The 22,692-nt window shown below is 36.4% G+C and overlaps 1 protein-coding gene across 2 annotated transcripts in view; it reads left to right on the top strand.

Annotated features, from left to right (window-relative positions):
• LOC148840022 (transcriptional-regulating factor 1) overlaps positions 1 to 22,692 on the top strand; it is a 94,812-nt gene that overhangs the window by 28,240 nt on the left and 43,880 nt on the right. For both annotated transcript variants that reach the window (XM_088929367.1, XM_088929376.1), the window contains exon 2: positions 2,915 to 2,972. The gene's annotated coding sequence lies outside the window, so the exon portion shown is untranslated. The remainder of the gene's footprint in view (positions 1 to 2,914; positions 2,973 to 22,692) is intronic.

Below are 22,692 nucleotides of genomic sequence, written 5' to 3' on the forward strand. Positions count from 1 at the left end.
GGTTGCTGAAATGACTATGAAGAAGACTGATCTATGGCTGACATTGAATGGATCTCTAAATGAAACGGTAACTATGCTCTTCTAATTAAGCAATGCTAGGGAAGTTAATTCAGGTTGTGAAATTTACTGTGTTGAAATGTAAGCAGCAGGGTAGGTTTTGTACATGTGATTTCTTGTGTGGTCTAACGGCTCTGCAGGTAGAATACCTGCTACACCACAGTTTTGTGAACTGAGATGTACTTCATGTGTTGTGCTGTTGCCTTTTCATTCTGTGGTTAATAGTGCAGTAAATAAGAGGTCATGTATGCTTGTTTGTCAGCTTGTGTCTTTCAGTAACCCTTTGTGGAGTTACGAAGTTGATGATGTCCATTAATATGGTTATATGCAGTGCAACATCTTACAGTACTGAGACTGTGGTCTGTGAGACTTTGCAACATGGGGGCAACACAGCAGCAAGGTAGTTAGCATTATGGGTCCAGGGTTCGAGTCCTGCCTGGGTCACCTGTCTGTGTAAAGGGCATGTTCTCCCTGGGTTGGTTGGGTTTGTTGCCTGTATACCTACTAGCTATGTGACTGTAGAGCAAAGGAACAAAATGAGCCTGATGAGGAGTGGAATGGCCTCTTTCATCAGAGGCCTGTCTGTTACTGCTTACACTGAGAGGGGTCAGACGTCTTTTAGGAGCTCCAGAATTATAAGTGCTGAACAACAGAGAAGTGAAACTCTACCCTTTCCACACTGTTGTCAGTAGGCAGAATATGTGGGATCAAAACCTGCTTTCACTGTACGTCTGCTGATCATTACCTACAGCTACAGCTTGTGTTGTACATTGTTCAACACATTGTGCAATGGCTTAGAAATCTCAACTTGAATATAAAAGTCAACATTCCTACCTGCTTGAAGCACTTTGTTTGGTGAGTTTTTGGTACACTTTGTGTAGAGACGCTAGTGTCTTCAGAACAAATCAGCAGGCGATGCCTTTGGAAAAATGATTGTGTGAAAAAAAATAACTGAAGCAGTACACTTTTGGAAAAGATATTATTTATCAGACAAGTGTACTGGCAAGTGAAGGGCTTTGAGAAGATGCAGAAGCCTGTTTCTTAGACCTCTAGTGATTAGGGGATGCCAAAGAAAAAGTTGTATAATAGACAGCGGCTTTTTTGTCACAATTTCTGATAGATGGCCACTGTGGAGCACCTTATTTAATGAAAGAAGAGATCTTAAATGTTCCCTCAAAGGAGCCAAACAATACCTGTTTCAAGAATGTTTGCGGCAACTACTTTAGTTTAGATGGAAGGCTTGCTGCAAATTAAACATGCCAAAAAATAGTACTCTGAGATGAACAAATCCTAAAATATTAGTCCAGTCAAAATAAGTAATATTACAGCTGAGACCAGTCAGTACAAATCATTGGCTTATGGTGCAATTCCTTGAGTAAAATAGAGGACTAGAGAATCTAAAGAGAATCAAATACTTAAGTGATATGTAGATGTCATGGAACTTTTCCTTTAAGAACATGTTATTTTAGACAAAGAAATCTAGCAGCATTTTAACAAAATAATTACAAAGTGAAGTCACCTGCTGAAGTCTGTGCCACAGGCAACTCTGTGTAGCTGGTCCAAAAGCATGCAGTCTATTTGAAGACTATTACTCTTAACTCTGCAAAGAAGGAAAAAAATTAAACACAGATAAGCTAAAGGGGATGGATGAGAAAATGCTCTGTGGTTGTTTTCAGGAAGCTTCAGAAAATAAAAAAGAAAAATGACTGCATTTCCTGAGTTTCCCTGAAACTGTTCTGTCCTCTTTGAAATAGAGATTGCTAACAACAGAAAAGTTTGTGTTACAATTCAATGAGTTTGGCACTCTTTTTAAAATTAGTGATTAAAGTGATTAAACAAAACCCTGTATAAGATTCATGTAAGCTAGTTTATATTGAGTTTGGCCTGACAGCTTTCTAAATAACAGTTGCCTCCTACTGTATGTATAGTGTATTGCCTATGTATTGCCTCCTATTTATACTGACATTTATTCTCACATTTGAGATCTTTTTCATCATCACGTTGTTAAGGGGTAAGAATAAGTGTCAAGATATGTCATGTTTCCAGTCCTAGTAGTAGTAATAATAATTGCTTTTCCATTAATATAGTGCTTTTCATACCAAAGGACTTTACAGATACACAGGAACGCACTTCATCTACCTCTGAAATGCAGCACCTACAGTCTCTAATGGGCAGCTCTCATGTACCAGTAGTCCCACTACCAACACAGAATGTCAGCTTTCTTTGCATCTTATGCAAGAGGATCTGTCCCTTTGTAAGATTAATGCAAAACCCCAATTTTAATATTCTGAAATCCATGTTGTAGGCCAACAATGTATTTTTTTAACCAAAGTTCCACAGATGTCCTCGGGGGAAAATACAGCAGTGTTTATCAAGTGAAGGAAAATGTTTTTTTTTTTTGTTTTGCTCTTTCCTGGTATAGTTTACAACAATTGGTGATGTGTCACACGATAAAAGCCACAATCTTAGCTAGTTTCAAATAAATGAAAAGTGATATTGTTTCAAGTGTCATTTCATATCATTTCTTTTTCATTAGTCTATTTTTGTTAGACAGTAATACTCTTGAGATAGCAATGGGGAGTATCTGAGTGCCATATGTTATATTAACCAGATGTTTTACAGAAGATTCCAAATACTTATACTGATGATTGTAGTTCTGAAGACACATTTGTATGTTTGTGAATCATTCGATATTGAATCTCAGTACTTTGCATTCTGTTTTATGAAAAACACATGGAAAATGATGCACAGACAATTTTGTGTGTCCATTGGGTAGCTGTAAAACCTACAGTATATGCTTTACAAGGAGGACCATTTGAGTAATGCTAATGACATCTGTTTTTCTTTTTCTTAACAGATCCCAGGATTCTCAGCAGGGATTTTGTGGATGATTGTAGCCAAAGTACATGCAAAAGGTACATTGAATTTTCTAATAGAAAAGCAAACACTTTCTTTTCTTAAAAACAGAGAACTTTTAACAATGGTTTAAATTTTTGATGAGAAAACTACATTGGCTCTGGTGTATGTTAAATTTTCTGTGGAATCAGAAAAACTAGTGAAATAACCCTGTTTCAAGAACATTAAAATGTTAAACCCATTTATTAAGATTTTTTGCAATTGAATAAGGAAATGTGGAAGCCTGTCATTAAGCTCCGACTAGATGTTGGGATAATATTGAGTATCATCCAAAAAGGAGAGCAGGGTAGTCCTGTTGCGAGGCGTGGTCTGTTTCACATTCTGCTTTGTGAGGGGTGTGTGGTGACCGGGAACGAATTGGATCAACTCAGAAGCCTAGCAGATGTTTTATGTTAAAAAACAGAGAGTTAATAGAGAGTTTATAACCACCAAGACAAAATGAACTAATATTAAACTTTTATCTCTCAGTATTTATTGGGTAGATATAGGAGTCTCTTAGTTAAATCTTCTTGATTTTACAAAAAAAATCAAATGAATAATATTCTTACAACTATATGGTATATGTTCAGGTGAAACATATATGGTATATGGTTCAACATTGTTTTTTTCTTGTTTTGTTGTTGTTTCATATATTTGCAATACATACTTTCATGGTACTCGTATAATGCATGATACCATAAAGTTTGATTGCTGTAGTTAACATCAGGTATTTTAGTTCTATGGGTTTTCTTGCCTTAGAAATATGAAGAAGATCAATATCAAGGATAGAAGTGTTTATCAAGTGAATGAAAATGTTTTTTTTGTTTATTCTTTCCTGGTATATAGTTTATAGCAATTGGTGATGTGTCTCACAATAAAAGCCACAGTCTTAACCAGTTTCAAAAAAACGAGAAGTGATATTGTTTTAAGTGTCATTTCAAATAATTTCTTTTTCATTAGTGTATTGTTGCTAAACAGTAATACTCTGAGATAGCAATGGGGAGTATCTGAGTGTCAAATCTTATATTAACCAGATGTTTTACTGAAGACTCCAAATACTTATACTGATGACTGTAGTTCTGAAGACACATTTCTATGTTTGTGAGTCAAACATTTTGTGAAAAGCTTGTGTAAACATTTTGTGTAAAGGTCGTGTAAAGCTGTACATACTTTTTGTCCAAATATCCACATTAAGGTCGGGAATGAGTATAGCATTAAATATTCTGGACTGAAGGTGAGTGATTCAGTTTCTCCTGATCCAGCAGGGATCATCACAAGTGTCCCTGAAGAAGCCCAGCCCTTGGGCTCAATGGGATTGTAGGTTTGAACATTGTGAAAGGTGTGTTTCTTTCATTGTGTCAACCTGCCGACGTTCTAATAATGAGGTGTGGTTATGCAATAGAGTCCATGAAGGAAAGACAGCAGATGAAGTGAGTGGAACCCCAGGCGGGCTGAGAAGAGCCCAACCTTTCTCATTCTCAGTGTGTTTCTGACGTAGAAAGTGGGTTTAATACTGCGTGTCAAAGATGTCTGCAAGTGCACCCTGGGATGACTCATGCTTCATCTCGCTCTTGCCTCGTAAGGTTCCTGACCAGAGCTCAGAGAGGCTTGACTCTTGCCTCACTGTGCAAAGCTGGCGTTAATGCTTCGCACCTGTTCAGAATGCAAGGCTGTTCCTTTTTGAATAAATTCTTCTGAAGGTCAGGTCACGGGAAATAAGTAAATATCAATAAATCTAACTAAGATGGTTTCCTTAAAGTGTCTCATTGCATTTTAGTATTAACAGTGACACTTCTGTCATCTTTTTAATATGAGATCATTGGCAGTTTGTTTTTTACCACATTTTGCAGCTCTGGTTGTAAGACATATGAAAATGTTTGCATAGAAGTTGCTTATGGCACAGCATTTTAAACCCCCTTCCAGAAACATCACACTCTTGTGTTTCACTTCTGAAATACAAATAATAATTATTGTTTAAATTTGTGTTGGGATTTTTTATCCCAAAGATTTCCATAGCACTTTACAGATACAGTAAGAGGGGTTCCATCAATGAAGTACAGCACACACCTGGGTGACACATGGTAGCCGTTAGGAGGAGAAGGGGGAAATGACTTCACCCAGTTAATAAAAGAAAAAATCTAGGAAAGCAGCATTACGCAGTCCCAAAGGTGAAATTTGGACAGTGGGGTTAACATCCCTACTCTTGTGAACAGTGCCAAGTAGTCAGATGAGACCGAGCTCCAACTAAGGGTCTGAAGGAAAACACCTCCTATAGAACAGTGACCCCTGTCAGACATAAGACAGCCAATGTCTTGTCCACCAACACTACTTACAGCAGCAACCTGGTTTTCCTTAGACGTCTCCCATACTAGCATTGACCAAGCCTAAGTTTCTCTCATTCCCGTTTTCTTGCCTTCTGAGATCTGACTACCAGATGGTCACGCTGCTGTAACAATGGCAATATTTTTTGGAATGTTGAGAATATTCGGAAAAGTAAGTCTAAAACTACTTATGTTTCCTTTTTAATTAAAGCATCTTATTTTTTGGCATGTAGTTTTCACCCACTTTTACAAGAATGTCATTTACCTCTGTTGTGAATACTTCAATCAATCAATTTTGTGCTTGTATAGCACCTTTCCATCAGAGGATTCTCAAGGTACTTCATATTAATTATATATAAAAAGGAAGTGTACAGAAGCAGAAGAAGATTAAAGCAAAAATGTATAAATGATGAGATTTAAAGAGAGAATTATGTTAGGAATTGAAGGCCATTGAGAACAAGTGCAGTAAGTCTTGAGGCGAGCTTTAAAAACATCCGGAGGTGGTGTGTTTTGAATGTAAGATAAGATAAGTGTATTGGCCATATACAGTACAATTTCTTACATTAGGAAGTTGTCTTTTCGCACACCCCAACTTGCTCTCCATGAGACACACAGACAGGGAGAGAAGCTTGGGGTCAGAGCGCAGGGTCAGCCATTAATATGGCGCCCCTGGAGCAGCTGGGGTTAAGGGCCTTGCTCAGGCGCCCAACGGTGTAGGATTCCTTTGCGGGATACGAATTGGCAACCTTCCAGCCACAAGCGCAGATCCTTTGGCACAGAGCCACCGCTCCGCCCAGAACACACTTCCTGAATATAGTCAGGAAGTGTGTTCCAATGACGAGGGGCTGCTGTTGAAAAGCCTCGGTCCCCTAACATACGATGTGAGGTGCTTGGAACATGAGGAGTCTAGAGGCAGAGGAACAAAGTGAGTGAACGGGGACGAGTGGGGATAGTAACTCTTAAAAGGAAAGGTGCACAGCAGTAGACCATGCAGAATCTGGTACGGCAGCCCAACAAGAGAATTGTGTCTGTCCTGAAAGAAATTGGTAGCCAGTACAGATTTTTCAGCACATGAGAAATATGTTGAGATTTTGTAGACCTGGTCAGCACTCGAGCAGCACAGTTACAGTATGGATATACACTCGTTTCTGAAGTAAGATCTTGGATGATCCAGCATTGCTTTCATCTCCTCAAGACTGGACTACTGCATGAACTAATTTCACAGTATCAGTGGGTGAATGAATTAGTCTTAAACGGGATATGTTTCGTAAATGGTAGAAGGATGTGTTGCAGACCTAGCGGTCCTGTGTTTCGAAAAAGAGGGAAGAGTCACAAATCACCCCTAAGATATGTCCATTTCTTCAGTTAATTGTGGGTCACAGTGCAGAAAAGTGCCTGATTTGTGTCCTAAATGCAGGTAGTATTAAAGGAGACTGGTTGTATTTGTGGTTTGGATTTTGCTGCTGTTGAACATTTTGTCTACCCCAGCTGTCGGTTTGGGTGATAGGAAGTTTTGCGCAATTCATCAGATATGTCACTTTGTTTCCATTGTTCTGAAGATTAAATTGAATTTCAAACATTAATGAAAAGTGTGTGTATTTGATTGTTTTCTTATCCTTAATCTTTTCTTTCCTTGGTCTTCAGTGTTGCCCTATTTTAAAAAATCTTTGAGTTTGTCAAAGATAGTATTCCTTGACTGTAAACTCCTCCTACAGACACACTGGTGGACATATTTCACACCGCGTACATGAGAATTGAATTAAAACAGAGCTTCCACCTGTGATCGTTATTTAATGATCCAATTCCAAACCTAGAAGGCTTGTTCGGGTGATAACCATTTTTCTCATTAGATCCTTTGTATGTTATAGTTGTTATATTTTACTACCATTGAGTTATTCCATAAATTCAGAAATCCTCTACATGGACCTCTTTTATCTTAAAATGCTCTTGATTCCACAAGTTTGAACATGATTTGTGAGCTCTAGAAATGCAAACAAACCTATGCTGTTTTTTTAATATTGTTTGAAAACATCTGGAGCTAGAGCTTTATGTTGATGTGCTTGTTGTTTAATGAATTCTATTCCACTTTCTACTAGGCAGGCTAATGCACTGCATTTCTGTAAATCGTGATTAATTTTTTTTTATTTTAGCTTTAAATATTAACACTCTGATTTGGTATTTTTGCCATTTTAATTACATTGTGCACTGTGGGATATGGCAGTATAAAGAGTGCTATAAAAATATTTTTTTCATATTGTGCTAATTCAAATGGAAGCACTTGCTTGATGTGGCCAGTCCATTATACTGACTGTGTGGAGTATTGCATCTTATAGAATAGGAATAGGAACTCATTCAGCCAGATGGTAGATGTTACTAAGGAAAGTTTGCATTGCAGGTCAAGCTTTTGCACTGATTAATTTGATTTTTATGTGAAAAACATTTAACTTTACCTCATTTATCAGTCATCTTTAGCCTTTTAAACCATTTAAGTGTATACATAATCTCTCCAAACATTAATTGACCTGTATTATAGTACTGACTGAGATGTTTAAAGAAGTGTATGGTTAGAATAATAAAGAATTTCATTAAAGGTGTAGTGATTTTTGTAAAACTAAATATTCAGTAGACTACTATTATTGCTGATTTTAATGGGCATAAAAGCAAAGGGGAATTATCAGACCTTCAACTCTCTTTTTTTAAGTTCACCCTGAATTTGGGCATTTTTAGGATTTACCAGTAATAGAATATGAGACATCTTCACCCTATATAGGAAATACATTAGACATAAATGTGTTGCCAAATAGTATTAAATCATACTGTTGACATTGAGGAAAAAATAGTAAATTTAAGTTAATTCATATACAAAAATGAACCCCAGTTAATGTCAAGACATTCTTCCATGTTAAAACTTGATGCATTTAGCTGAGTAATTCTGCTTATTTCTTTGGTATCATGTCAAAAGATTCAGTTTCTATCTTACTGATTGATTTTGCAATTGTACAATGTGCAAAGTACTGTAAGAACCGAAGATCAAAATACTTTTAACTTCGCAAGCTTGCCAGGGCACTTTATTTTTAACGACACTAAACATTCTTGCACGTATCCCTTGTTGGTTAGAAAGATAGGCCACTCAAGAGCTTTTATAATTGCACAAAGGGTGGTGCAATCTACTGTACCTGTCTCACTTTGTCTGTAGTAAATAATATATGCCTGCTTTCCAACTACACAATAGGATATCAATTTTGACGCATTTAAAGGGGAAAGCCAGGGTGAAACAGAAAAAAGTTATGGACTATACCAAACTGCAGTTCAAAAAGTATTCCAATAAATGTGTGTTCTGTGATGTGTCTATAATGCAGCACTTCCAGTATCAACAATCTGTCTTCTTAATGAGGACTCCTGACTGAGGAAAGATAACTTTCTGTTATATTAAAAGGAAGGGCACGTGTACTGATGCTTGTTTTTTTTAAACAGACATTTGCTAATATGTTCTGTTTTTTAGAACAAATTTCTTGGGACATGTCCCAGTTCAGGAGTCCCCCCGTGATGTTTCTGGAGGGACGGTGTCGCTGCAGCTGTTTTACTGTATGTCTTTCTGCCTGAAGAACTGGAAGAAGCTGTTAGACTGGTTCAAATAAGCCAATAATGAGTTGATCCGGGGCGTCATAAGCTCAGCTGGACTGACAGCCTGTAGACACACCTGTCGTTGAGGACCGTAAAACAAAAAGACCACTACTCTGTATCAAGTGCCCACTCAGTTCTTTGAGAGAAGGGTTTTAAAGCCTGCAATCTGCGCACTGTGTGACGTGGCATGTTGTTGGTGTGGTGCACCCTGGAGGGGCACCAGCATTCAGTCTGAACTGCGGCAACGTCCAGATCCTGCTGCAAAAATGAATGCATTGGAGAATAGTCTGAAGAAATTCAAATGGCGCCAAGATCGAGTAACTCACAGAACCATATGAACATAAGAAAAGTTATAAATGAGAAGAGGCCATTCGGACTATCTGGCCCGTTTAGTAGTAGCTTCTGGATTCCAGGGATCCCATCCAGCCATCCCTATATGGCACATACTGTATAAAGCCACAGTACCGGCTTCAACCACACATCTCAGTAGATTGTTCCACACTCCCACAACAGTTTGGGAGAGGATGGGCCTCATGTTTTTGCTTTTAAATGGACTCCTATGTAGAATCCAATCTACGGTACCTGGCAGTGTGCTCCCAGAACTGTTTGGGGAAACAACAGTGAGAACCTTATTACGGAAAAGCTGGAAACTGATACAGTACACAGCGACCCGAAAGTGACAAGGATGATTGCAACATTAGTGGATATGAACTGTCTGAAAGACAGAAGAGGGTAGCACAGTATATCAAAGACTATTCAGGCCCAGGAACTTAGTCTTGAGGAATTTTTATGGGTCAGATACCTAAAAATGTGAGATGTGCTTTAGAAGCCATTGATCCATCTCTTCCAGCAGTCGCTAAGACGGGTAGTTCCATGAACTGAAGAATTAGTAATGTGGTGCCTGTCCATAAGAGAGGTAATAGAACTCAACCAAGTAATTATAGATCTGTAGGTGTGACGTGTGTTCCATATTAGGTTATGTAAACAATTATTAGAACCAAATTAGCAGATTAAAAAAAAGAGCCTAGGGTATCGTCAACATGGAGTTTTTTAAAGGCAACTCATGCTTAATTTGTTAAGTGTTCTTTGAATGAGTAACAACATGTGTCTAACTAATATGTGTCTAACTCCCCCCGCTGTAGCAAACCCTGTGTGTAGGTGTACATCTCAAAATTAGTAGTTGTTTACAAAATGGCCTTTTTGTCATGTTATATTATACTAACATTTCAAATATTCATACAATATTTTAAACATTTATATAACATTTTAAACAGTTTGGATTGTATATATAATTCAAATTACTCAGTTATAGCTGTTCTCCCCCAGCTCAGGAGAACCTTTTCCTTCAGGCACAAAAAAGCCACCTGTTATGATATTTCTCTTGTTCTTTGGGGTCCTACATGCAGAAGATAAATATAACTTTTACTGTATCTGTTATATTGTGTAAAAGTTTGTGATAGTTTTAAACACCTTTAGGACCTCTGTTTTTATTTTGTGCCTTCTGTTATTCTGTGTGTGTACACACAAAGCAGTATAAGCAAAAGAAAGTTAGAACCTTTTGTTTAGTTGTATAAAGATGTTTATTGTTTTTCCAGTGTTCTGTTTTTTAGGACATGGTGATGACTGTAGGCTGGAGTCTACTCTGTCACAGTTCCTCATAAAAGGTTCTGAAATTAAAGATGGCAGTCATTCATGGAAATCCATATGTCTGGCTTGACAATGGGTTAATGGATAGAAACTTTTACTAATTTACATGTATATCAGTGGTCTATATTCTGATATAGTAAAAGCCTAGCTAGATAAAATAGGTATATTACCTGAAATACAGTACCTGCTCACACCTGAAGAAGGCTCCACGGCCGAAACGTTGTGTTTTCTTTCTTTCTTTTCTTTCTTTTTTTCAGCATGGAATAAACCTATTACTTGTTGCTTTGCAGCCCAAGCATGCTGATGCAGCTACCCACCTGAACTAAAATAGGTAAATAGCCTAGCTAGATAAAAGCCTAGATAGTCAAGTTTGCTGATGATATAAAATAGGAAAGTTTTAGAACATACTCAATTTAAACTTTATACAATTCAAGAAGATTTTTATAAAAAATGGGCCAGAACCTGACACATACCATTTAATGTAGACATGTGCAGTGTGTGCACGCAGGTAGTAAAAACATAATCTATAAATAGAAAATGGAAAATGCTGAACTTGTAGTGGCTACTTACGAACGATGTCCTTACAAAAACTTGAGTTTCCATTCAGGCTACAGAATTTAATTTGCTGTTGTTAAAGGCATTGTAAGATCTGGATATGGTTCTATTTTTCTTTAAAACAAGACAATTACTGTAAGTGATATCAGACTGCCACCTTCCTTTTTCTTCACAATATTGTGATTTGCACCAGTGAAATATAAATTAGAGGTGAGGATCAGCCCAAGCATGCACTGTTATCTAGGAAGTTTGCGATTCTTCAAAAAGGGCTTGGCCTGACAGGCAGAGTATCTTGAGGTGCCATCTCTTGGCAGGGGTTGCCAATCTGCTAAACAATACTCAAATGTTTCAGCCAGCCTACTGAAAGAATTACATTGTTTCATCTTGTGTTTAGGAGCTGAATGTGTTACTTTCATCATTGCTCAGTACTTGTATTTATAGATATTAAAAACATTTAGAATTTTAGATGCATTAACTAGCCTACACTGTCCACTTGCTGTTTCTGTGTTTGCTGCAAATAATCTAAATTAACCACTAAAAACTTTAAAAGTTTTTAGTGATTAATTTAGAGTACTAAAAAAAACTAAAAAGTACTAAAAAGTGCAAAATGCCAATACTTTTAATTAATTCACGTCTAAGACAGTAAAAGTATTTTAAAATTCATCAAGAACATTGTTATTCTCTAAAACATATACTGTAGTATGCAGCACATTTTATTTTTATTGTTTCAAAGCATACCATTTAGAAACATTATTGACACTGTTTGCATTTTGATGTGTGACAAGATCACTATAATTTCCTAGACCCTCACTGTAATTATATTGTACTGCACTTTCCTTTTTGGTATGCAGGGCATTTTCATGTTTCATTTTTTTCATATTTAATGTCCTTTAAAGATCAGCATAATCTGGTATTATATCTAGTTCAATGTAAATTAGGCATCAAATAATTAAAAGACATTTACAAATGCAGTGTCAGGATTATGAAAGATAATTGATGTGGTTAAATCGCTCATTAGTAAGAAATCGATCTTTTATATTATTATATTGCTTGTTCTTTGTGTTTTGATTTATATTTCATATTTTCCTTGAAGAATTATTTAGAACGTGGATGGACTCTTATCACCTCATGCTCCTGGAACGCACGCTGCTCAGGAAAAATGAAATGAATTTTGCATAACTGTTTCAAAAGGGCAGAGTCCTGTTTTTCACATCCAGCATTATACAATCAACATAAAAACACTTCAGAAAGAAGTGCTTTCTCTTTTCTTCAAAAACAGCTGAGACAAAACCACACATATACTTAACACTGCCACAGTTACTTTACTAGGCCTCTTCATTTAATTAAAAATATTATGTTTTATGGTTAGTAACAGTGCCCTCTGCATACATATTAATGTTCAGCTGCCTAGAGAAGAGACTGATAGCAGTCTGCCATGATTATTGTAGGCAGTGTGCCCGTTGTTTACACATGTGAAATAAGAATATACTGGATGTGAAGTCTCTGTCTTCATCCTGAGGTTTCTTATCAGTATTCTCTAAGGAGGTGGGATTGAATATGAGCTGCAGTATACAGTGGAAAATGTGCAAATGGCATTAAATATTAAAAAGTATTAAAAAGAAACTTGCCAAGCTAGTTGTTCATGGATGTTAGTAGATAAAGTGTTTTAATGTTTTTGGTATCATTTTTTTAATTCGTCATTCATGACCCTTTGTTCATGTGGTCAGTTTTAATCAGAATAATTACTGTATGTCATATACTGTATGGCTGCCTTGCAGCACTAGAGTCCTGGGTTCAATTCCAGACCTGGGGTGCTTTTTGCATGGAGTTTATGTGTTCCCCGTGTTTTTTTGTAGGTTTTGTTCAGGTGCTCTGGTTTAATCCCACAGTCCAAAGACATCCTGGTAGGTTAATTGGCTTTTGGGAAAATGGCCCTGGTGTGAGAGTGTGTGTGTGTTTGTGTGAGTGTGTGCCCTGAGACGGACTAATGTCCATCGACATTACTGTCCCCCACTCCCTGTACTGGATAAACTGGTTAGAAAATGGATGGTTGGATGTACTGTACTGTATATGCAATATAATGTCAATACACCTGTTACAAAAAAGATTGTCCATTTCACGATAACCATTTTTCTTTTGATGCTTTATATATAATGCAGTGCATAAAAAATACAACAAACCACAGTTACACAAAAAATGATGATATATCGCTTTATGATTTTAATAGAAATTGATGCAATCTTGCAATTCATTATTATTAAGATCAGTGTAAACTCTGAAATACCCTCAGGTATTGATAATGAAAATCAGTGCTTTCTGGCATTTGGGTTTATTTTTTTAAATTATATTCTCTTTAGGAATTAGTAATTGTGTATGTATATAGAAAGTTCATTTTTCATAATTTCTAAAATTACTAGATGTGAGCAAAAGGATGTGCACATTTTTCCCTTGGCTTTAAAATTGTAATGCAATTCAAAGTGAGAATATGTCACAAGAGATGCATGTTATTTTATATCATAATTTTACCATATGGATGAACGTAGTGTTGTTGATTTTTCTTTTGGGTGAGCTGACGATGAAGTGCTGTGTTACCACATGAGACTAGGGATAAATGTATTTTTATTAGTACATTGTTTTTTCAAAAGCTAGGTTTTGGTGCTCGTATTGTATTGCATAAAATAGGTTTGTAGAAAGATAAGCTGTACTGTGTCCATGGTTTAGTATTCACATATTACAAATAAAGCAGAGCCTGTAATCCTTCTGCTGTATGGTAGCTCTGTACTATCTACTCACAGTATATGTGAAATGCAGTTACATATATTATCAGAAAGGATGATAAAATTGTGGACAGGGTTTTCATTGTCCAGAATTTCAGAAAGACTGAAGTAGGCAGACTAGTAACATAATTCAGTCTGTCATATACAATGATAGGAGAAGACTATTCTTCATGATTGCAGAAGGCTGAAGGTCATTGAACAAAACACAAAAGGTGATGTAGCGCCTCTGACTTAATTGCAATTTCTGAACATTTCTTTAAATATTGTAATGATAACTTAAGCTTCAGCTGAAGTACTCCAGACTGTTCTTATACATTGATGGGGGAAAATACCTTGTTGTGCAAAGCTTGTCAGAAACATACAGAAAATGTCTAGAACAAGACAGCAAAGTCTTAATGAGTCCAGCTAAGAGTTTTCTTACCAGTATCTCTAACTAGAATTTGTGAATGTTTCTAACAAATTACAAAAATAATCATTTTGAGGAAAATAAAGCTGTTCTCACATTTTACTTGATTTTGTCACAAGGAAAGGATACAGTGTCATTGACTTGCTTTCAGACCATAGGGAAAAGACTTCATTTCTCACTAATATGAAACTGACAATTCATGGAAAGTAGAAAAGTTTCTACATTTACTGTATATTTACTTTTGGAGGCTGGAGTTAATCACTACTGACATTGCTCATAGTGTCATGTAGTTGGTTTCAATGACAGTTAACTCTACACGTGTCTATAAAAAATGACTTTGAAATGGAAATGGTCATTTATCAACCCTGACTGCATTGTCTTCTCTAGTGGCTTTGAAAGTTCAAATGCTTCCATAGGTCTTTTTTTCTATTCTGTGTTGAATACGGTACATTTCTAACAAGGAACTATAGAATCAGATTGCACTTAACATTCTAAAACATGAAAAAACTGAAAGAAAAGGAATGTTCAGAATAGCTTTTGCATGAGGTAACAGTAACCTTATCTATAAAAGCTTTTAAAATTTTTATTTCTGATGAGAAAAAATATCTGAAATCTAAATCTAATATCTAAAAATCTAGACCTTTCAAACTACTCATACATGTTCTTGCATTTCCTTCTTTAAAACCACTTGGCACATAGTGACCAAAATCAGGCACAATTAAAACTCAACTATCTCTGAATTGCATCTTGTCTTTCTGGTAAACATTAGAAGAGTGTTGGGTCTTTCAGACGGCTTAGTTGCAAAGGATTTCCGATATTTTTGCACAGGCTTTCTGAACATTGTTAGACAACGTTTTTTGTCTCTTTAGTTGGCGTTTGTTTCTTATGATATCTGTATCATTTTCTATGGGTTTTCTGTGTGACTTTGTTTCATTTCAAATTCATAGACTTTATCTTAATAATTATTGGAAACCAGATGTTTAAATGCTATACTGTGTGTGTTATTGTAAATCTACAGATTGCTAAGGATGCCAGATGCTTCATTATTTACTATGAGCCCACAAATCCTGAAATGACACATTCAAAAATATACATTACACACCTTAGATTATTTGACCCTGTAAAGCACTACACTGGCTGATGTACTGTACATGTCATGTCCTGGTAAAGCTTGGATCACTCAGTGAGGTGTACTAGGGTGGTGCGGTGGCTCTGTGGCTAAGGATCTGCACCTGGGCTGGAAGGTTGCCGGTTTGTATACTGTGGCCTGCAGAGAAATGAGCAAGGCCCTTAACCCCAACTGCTCCAGGGGTGCTGTATAAATGGCTGACCCTGCGCTCTGACCCCAAGCTTCTCTCCCTGTCTGTGCGTCTCATGGACAGCAAGTTGGGGTATGCGAAAAGACAAATTCCTATTACAAGAAATCGTATACTGTCAATAAAGTGATTTCATCTTACAGTATCTTACTAGTATTATGTAATTTTCATAATGGTTGAAAGTATGGAAGTAAAAAATAAATTGTGTGATTTTCGTATTTAATCCATCCTTAGATGGATTTGCACTCAATTTACTTAAAGAGGCACCATTGTCCCTCCACCTTCTGGTTTCAGATTTGCTTAACATGTTCTCTCATTCTTCTATGAAAACGTACCAATTACTATTCAGACCTTTGAGCCCTTCAGATGTATTGTTCAGACCAACAGTGTTTTAATTATATACCCCAGCCTTGAAACATTTTTTCCAGAAGAATACATTTGCATTACAATCCCTTTTTTTCATTTTTTGAAATTGCCATTATTAAAGTAAAATGTGATCTAGACTGATAAAGTGTGGAAAATGCAGTCACACATACAAAAGGACACGATTGGTCAGATTCACAACTGCTGATGTTATACAGTATGCTGTATGTAATCAAAAACTCTAGGTAATGATGCAGCAGGATGTGGTGGTTAAAGATCTGGAGTCAAATGTTGGGTCGTGGTTTAAAATCTCTGGTGGGATGCTGCTGTTGTATCCTGGAGTAATATGCTTGATTCATTTTGCTATAGTACAGCACATGCCCTGTTGTCATTTCATAATTAACACATATCTTATCCACGTCACTACCTTGAGTTGTAGAACAGAATTTTCCTTGGATTAACCCTAAAATAAGTTTTATAAGTTTTTGCACAGTTAAGAATTAAAGTCATCATTCCTTAAAATAAAAAACAAGCTGTGTATAGTGCATAGTGAACTGAAATAGCTAACAGCATAGCAATAGGAAGTATTTTTTTTTTACAAAATTTGCCACATTGTATCTTAAGAGGTGGAGCCTCTTTCAGTTTGCTAGATTACAGCAGAATGTTGAATATGTGATTTTGAAGTTGATTTGATCCTGTTGTTGGATTGATGATCTTGTTTCTCCAAAAGAAGTGTTTTTGCCTTCTATTTATTATTATATTATTAATATTGCCATTGTGAAATGTTTGTACATCTATTCTGTGTCATCTGCAGAGTTTCAAGACATTTCTTAACACCACAAAACTGTATAATATTTTCTTGGTCTACTGTTAAAGGAAGAGAAACAGAACATTTTTGGTAATTCCCAGCATTAAAATTAAATTAAAAGACACTGATGAGATATACAATAATATATCTACATATATTACAGTATTGAAAGTATTATCAAGAAAATACACAATAGTGTAGTAAAGATTTTATACTTCTAATCTCAGGCGATAAACTGAAGCTGCCCCCACCTTCTCCCGCAATATTTTTAAACAATATGGTGAGTATTTTAAATTCATTCCAAAAATGAATACTGACAGATTGTTCCATCAAATAAAAAGGTACTATGATTTTGACTTTTTTTTTTGCTTCTCATTTTTTTAAGAGACATATTTTTTGTCACCTTAGCAGCTCCTTTCAAATTCTAGTCTGTTTTCATGTTTTAACCACATCAGTTTAGGACTGGTTATAGTCATTATCAGGGATTTTTTAATTATTTAGCCATTAACATGTCAGTTTTTCTTCATAACAGTTGTGGAGGGATTTAACTGAAGACTAGACATGTTTGACTTCACCCTTGTTGTGGTCTTGATCATCCAAAACCCATGTTATTTTATAGTTTTGTGTTTTTGTGTATATGAAATTAAGCCACCATATGCATATACTGTATAATGCTCCATTACAATGAGTATCTCAGTCACAGTTCATTTTAAGACAGAAGAACACCTAGCTGGAATGGTATGCTGAAGACATAAAGTATGGCTGTCATGTTCACAAAATAGAAGCAGGTGTTGATGAATACAGATTTCTGTTGTAGTCTCTCATTGCATTCACAAAGAAGCTGATTAAGCAGAAGTTAATGTGCAGGGAAGGAAAGAGCCACTGCATACTTCTAAGAATTGTTGAACTGACTTTAATTATGAAAGTTCACCAAAGATGAGTTGGCAGTATTGAGGATTCTGTTGTAGGTTTTTATGTGTGTAAAACAATTAATAAATAACAGATTATGAAGTTGTAGAATACAATTAAACAGTAGTGTGACTATATTATACGATAGTGTTTGAATTAATATAAAATCATTTTTATATTAATTTTATGGGGAATTGTTTAGCTTTTATTTCGTTATCATTTTAGCCATGGTGTGTTGAAACTGCTGCTCAGCTTTTCAAAACTGAAATTCTTTAATCAGCACTTCAGCTTCAAAGGAATTGATATGTGTTGGTGGGCAAGATTTCAAAATAATTTCTCTTGAGGAAATGCTGTGATCACTGCAAAAAAAATACTGTGCATTTAGAAGGACAAGTAGAAGGAAGACTCTTATTTTTATTCCACAAAGCTGTTCTGGATGTCTTCTCAGTGCATGGTGTGCACTGTAACACAACACTAATTTGATGTGAAACAAAGATAGTTGCCCCTTTGAATGCTTGTCAACCATAAAGATTTCTACAGCGGGCTACTGATTCCACTTACTGATTCCTTTACACTTACAGATTTTAAAAGATAATCATACTGTTTTAAAATACAGCGCTTTGCAAAAGTATTCAGACCCTTGCACAGTTTACACATTTTGTAACTTTAAAGTTTGAGGTCATGAGACTTAGAAGTAACAATCAGTGTTTGTTATATACCCAATCTACTCCATGCATTGCCAGCAAGAAAAGCAAAGGGACAAAGTAAACTGATGGGTAATATGAAAGAAAAATGTCGTGGTTGCATGTATTTAGACCCTTTCCTCTGGCAAACTAAATTAACTGAGGTGCACAAAATTATTTTAATGAGCCACACAGTTAGTGGCCTCTGTCTGTGAGCAGTCGTAGTGGTTCTCATGTTTTCAGAGTCCCTTGGTCAGGTTGTGAATTTCAAGTAAAGATAATGAAGACTAAGGAGCTTTCAAAGCAAATCAGGGATAAAGCCATTGAAAAACATACAAAAAATATAGAAGTACAGTATCTGAAGATGCAGATAGTATGTGCACAATCTACTCATCAAAAAATGAAAGGTGCATAGTACTAACAGGACACTGCCTAGATCAGGTCAACCCCTACAAACTCATCAGCAGGGCAAGGAGGAAAGTGGTAAGGGATCTCATTGTAAGGCCAATTACAGCTTTGAAAGAGCTACAGAGTTCAGTGGCAGAAATGGAAAAAAATGTGTGTCAGTCAGCAATAACCCACTCATTCCACAAAGCTGGTCTATGTAGCAGAGTGGAAAACTCATCTAATTTCCTGCAGAGAGTTTGTAATAAAGCACCTGAGTGATCTTGCAAAAATGTGGCAAAAGGCATTGTGGTCAGATGAGCCCAAATTGGGCCTTTTTGGTCTAAATTAATGCCAAATGTTACATTTGGCACAGACCCCACAAAGTAACATATTATCATGCTATGAGGACGATTCTGCTTAACAGGGACTAAGGCCTGATAGGATTGAAGGAAAAGTGGTCAGGGCAATGTACAAGCAAATACTAGCGGACAATCGGTTTTAGTCTGCCAAAGACATAAAATGGGGCAAACATTCCCCTTTCAACTGGACTCAGAGCATGAGGCCAAATCTGCACTGAAGTGGCTTATGAATAAGAAAGTGGAAGTTCTTGAGTGGCTCAGTCAAAGTCTTATCCTGAATACTATTGAGAATTGAAGGGAAAAAAAACTGCGGCCTGCAAGCGATCCCCAAGCAACTTGAGAGAGCTTGAACAAATCTGCCAGTAATAATTGTCAAAAATTCCTCCCAGCTGGTGTGGGTGTAGAGACCCACAGTGCCATGGAATTGAGACTGACTGAATACACAAGACTTTGGTTCAATGCTTTGATGATAGGACGGCACCTCCTATAGTTCGTTTCTATATACTGTAACTGTACCCTGTCACCATACTGGGGCATTGTAAATTCTGGTCCCGGGGAAATAGTGCCACCTACTGGTGCTCCAGAGCCACTTAAACACCACCTATGACAACAACCTGAGAGATTTTTCCCATCAGACATTAGTCTCAAATGAACGAGCCTGTAACTCAACGATCCTGCAGATTCTCGCCATTCGAGTTTCAAAACAACAGCTTTTCTGCAGAATAGTTAACTGGAAGAGAACACAAAAGTAATGGAAATGTTTTTTAGCTGTCTGCAACAGAGATCTGTATACAGTAGAAATCATCTGGATTAAAGGGATTATTTAAACTCTTATGAAAAAAGATTTTTTGTTGCATGTATTTTTGTAAAATTGTTAATGCAGTGGTGAGTGTTCGTGTACTTTGATGCTTTCAGGTTAGCAGTAGGTGTTTTATTTTCTCAGTCCCTGATGTTTAAATTGAAATTCAGTGGAATTTATATGGTATAAAAAGCTGCATTGAAGCTACAAAAGAGAGACCAGGACAGTTTAATCAGTGCATTTTTTCCACTGATGGCTGTTTTATATCTTACAACATTAAAGCATAGACTATTCTACTTTTTCATTTAGTCCTACTTATTATGTAGTAAAACTGTCTGAATGCTTAAGAATGATTAATTTGGGTAAATGAGCTAGGTCCTTTAGCCTATAGATTGTCTGGAGCCTACAACAGCAGGTTTGGAGATCTTTGCATCAAATGGTTCCTAGTTAGTAAATATCTTTCTATACTATGTCTATTTTTTTGGTGATTTTTGCACCTGTCTAGTGCTTTGTGTCGTCAAGGATTAAACTTGATATAGCAACAAGTGCAAAGATTTTAGAAAACAATTGACAACTCTTTTCCATTGAATGCAGAATTGCTATAAATGTCTGTTTTGTGGTACATAATATTCTGGTAAGATATGGTAAAGCCTAAACTTGAAGTTTGCATAAAGTAATTTTCTTATCCATCATCAAGACCTTTTCTTTGTAAGGTAGGTTTAATTTATAAGAGAAGCAAGATAATTTGTGCCTTTTTATGCACTGAATTTTTTTTTTCAGTGGAGCTATAGATACAATTTAAAAAGTATTGTTTTTTCATATCTGCTGCATATTCTGCATTCAGTTTGAGTGACTTTAATTTTTTTTTAGAATTTACAGTTTCTCAAAGTGGATTTATAAAAGTTGATTAAAGGTCTTATTTACAGTCAGTAAAGCCTGAACTGAACAATTTTGACCATCATGGCTCAGCGAAATGCAGCCAGGAGCAAGGCAGATGTCGCTTGCTTCAGTACCGACAGTTGGCCAGTGTGCAGCTCTGAAACGTGAGCTAAAAGAGGATGACACCTTTTGAGTGAGACTTAGATCATCTGGTAATGGTGTGCTGTAACAGTAACGCCCTTTCAACATTGTGAAACACCACTTGTAGAAAAGGGGAGAGGCCCTGTGTTTACACTGTAAACTCTCTGATACACCCCTCCTAGTTTGAAAAACGACTCCATTTCTTCCTTTGTCAGTCCACAGGGGCCAGCTCTGTCTGAACTGCAAAGAATGTTAGCGTCTGCTGAGCCAGTCACTGACATGTAGGTTACAGGCTACACACAATTCAGAAAATGCTGCAGGACAACGTACAGTAATCCCATGAGTGACATGCAAAATACCAGCGTGAGGCGATGGTTTGAAAGCAGGAGTTTATTTATTATTCTGTCATTTTCACTTGACAGAAGACTTGATTAAACATACTGTACACCAGGTTTTCACTGCGACTGCTTTCTGCAATATTTTATTTAAACTAAGTATCAGTATATATCGCTTCATTAGAATAAATATAAACAAGCTGTGTATTTACATTTGCTGTTCAGAGGCTTATCTGTGTACCTAGTGTATTTGTGCATATCTACTCCACAGTGTTTTTTGTTTCAACACATTTTGTCTTCTTTGGATACATTTCATCTCAAGTCAGAATATGTTTATCATACATCATTTCTAAGCCATGTGCAGTGTCAGAGACCTTTCCCATAACACACCTTTGCAGTACAAGTCCTGAATTAATAAAAGCTCAAAGTTGTAATATAATGTAACCTTAATTCCATATATTTAGAGTGCATTATTTTATATATACCCATGTGCTAGCCATGCATTTACAAAACATAATTGATTTGATTAAGAACAGTCATTGAGCCTAAAGCTGTTTGTTTTACTTTAAGATGGTTTGTCTTTTGAGGTATTACAGTGTGCATGTGCTTCACTGAAACAAAGGACTCCATTTGGCGACAGGCACAGAAACTGGTGAGATATCTGAGGGCCTGCTGTGTCTATGAAGTCATAGTGAAAGGAGTGAGTACAGTAAGTGGAAACTGTCAGAAACCACATAGGCATCTAACACCGCCAACTGCGCTTATCATTTTGATTCACAGTCTTAATTGAACATCACAAATAAGAACAAGTGGTACTGTGAAAGAGGGGGAAAACTGTGTCTATGTAGTCTACTTTAGTGTTCTTACTTCTAACTTTATCATTCTGATAGTTTGTCACCTTTCAAAATACAGTGATGTTTTATGAGATATACTCTAAATATACTTGTATACTATGTAGTTCTAAAAATAATATTTAAATACAGTAGAGCAAATCCCCTGGACAGCTTCCTATTTAACCTGCATGATTGTCATGAAGATTTGATGACTATACCTACCCTTCGTGAAACTAGTGTTCATCATAAGTTGAGTATTATTACAAATGTAAAATCTCGTAGCCACTGTTATTTACGTGCTTCCAAAATGTACCTTTATCTAATTTGTCAAGGTCGACAAATTAGTAATTGAATTGTTTGCCATAATAGTGGTTCACGCTACTCAGTACTGACTGGATCATTTCACAGGTCTAAAAAAATGTAGTCGAAAAGAGGATGGCACCTTTCTAGTTTTGTGCACTATTACTAACACGCTGCATTAACACCAGAGTCATCGTGTCAAAGCCATTGCCTCGCCAGTCATCAGCCAGGAAGCCTGGTAAGCATGTGTAAACCCAAACCATAGTAAATCCAGTGTCGGGGAGGCCTTCATCTAGAT

Source organism: Atractosteus spatula, chromosome 2 (assembly GCF_055471065.1).
Source record: "Atractosteus spatula isolate fAtrSpa1 chromosome 2, fAtrSpa1.hap1, whole genome shotgun sequence".
NCBI lineage: Eukaryota > Metazoa > Chordata > Actinopteri > Semionotiformes > Lepisosteidae > Atractosteus > Atractosteus spatula.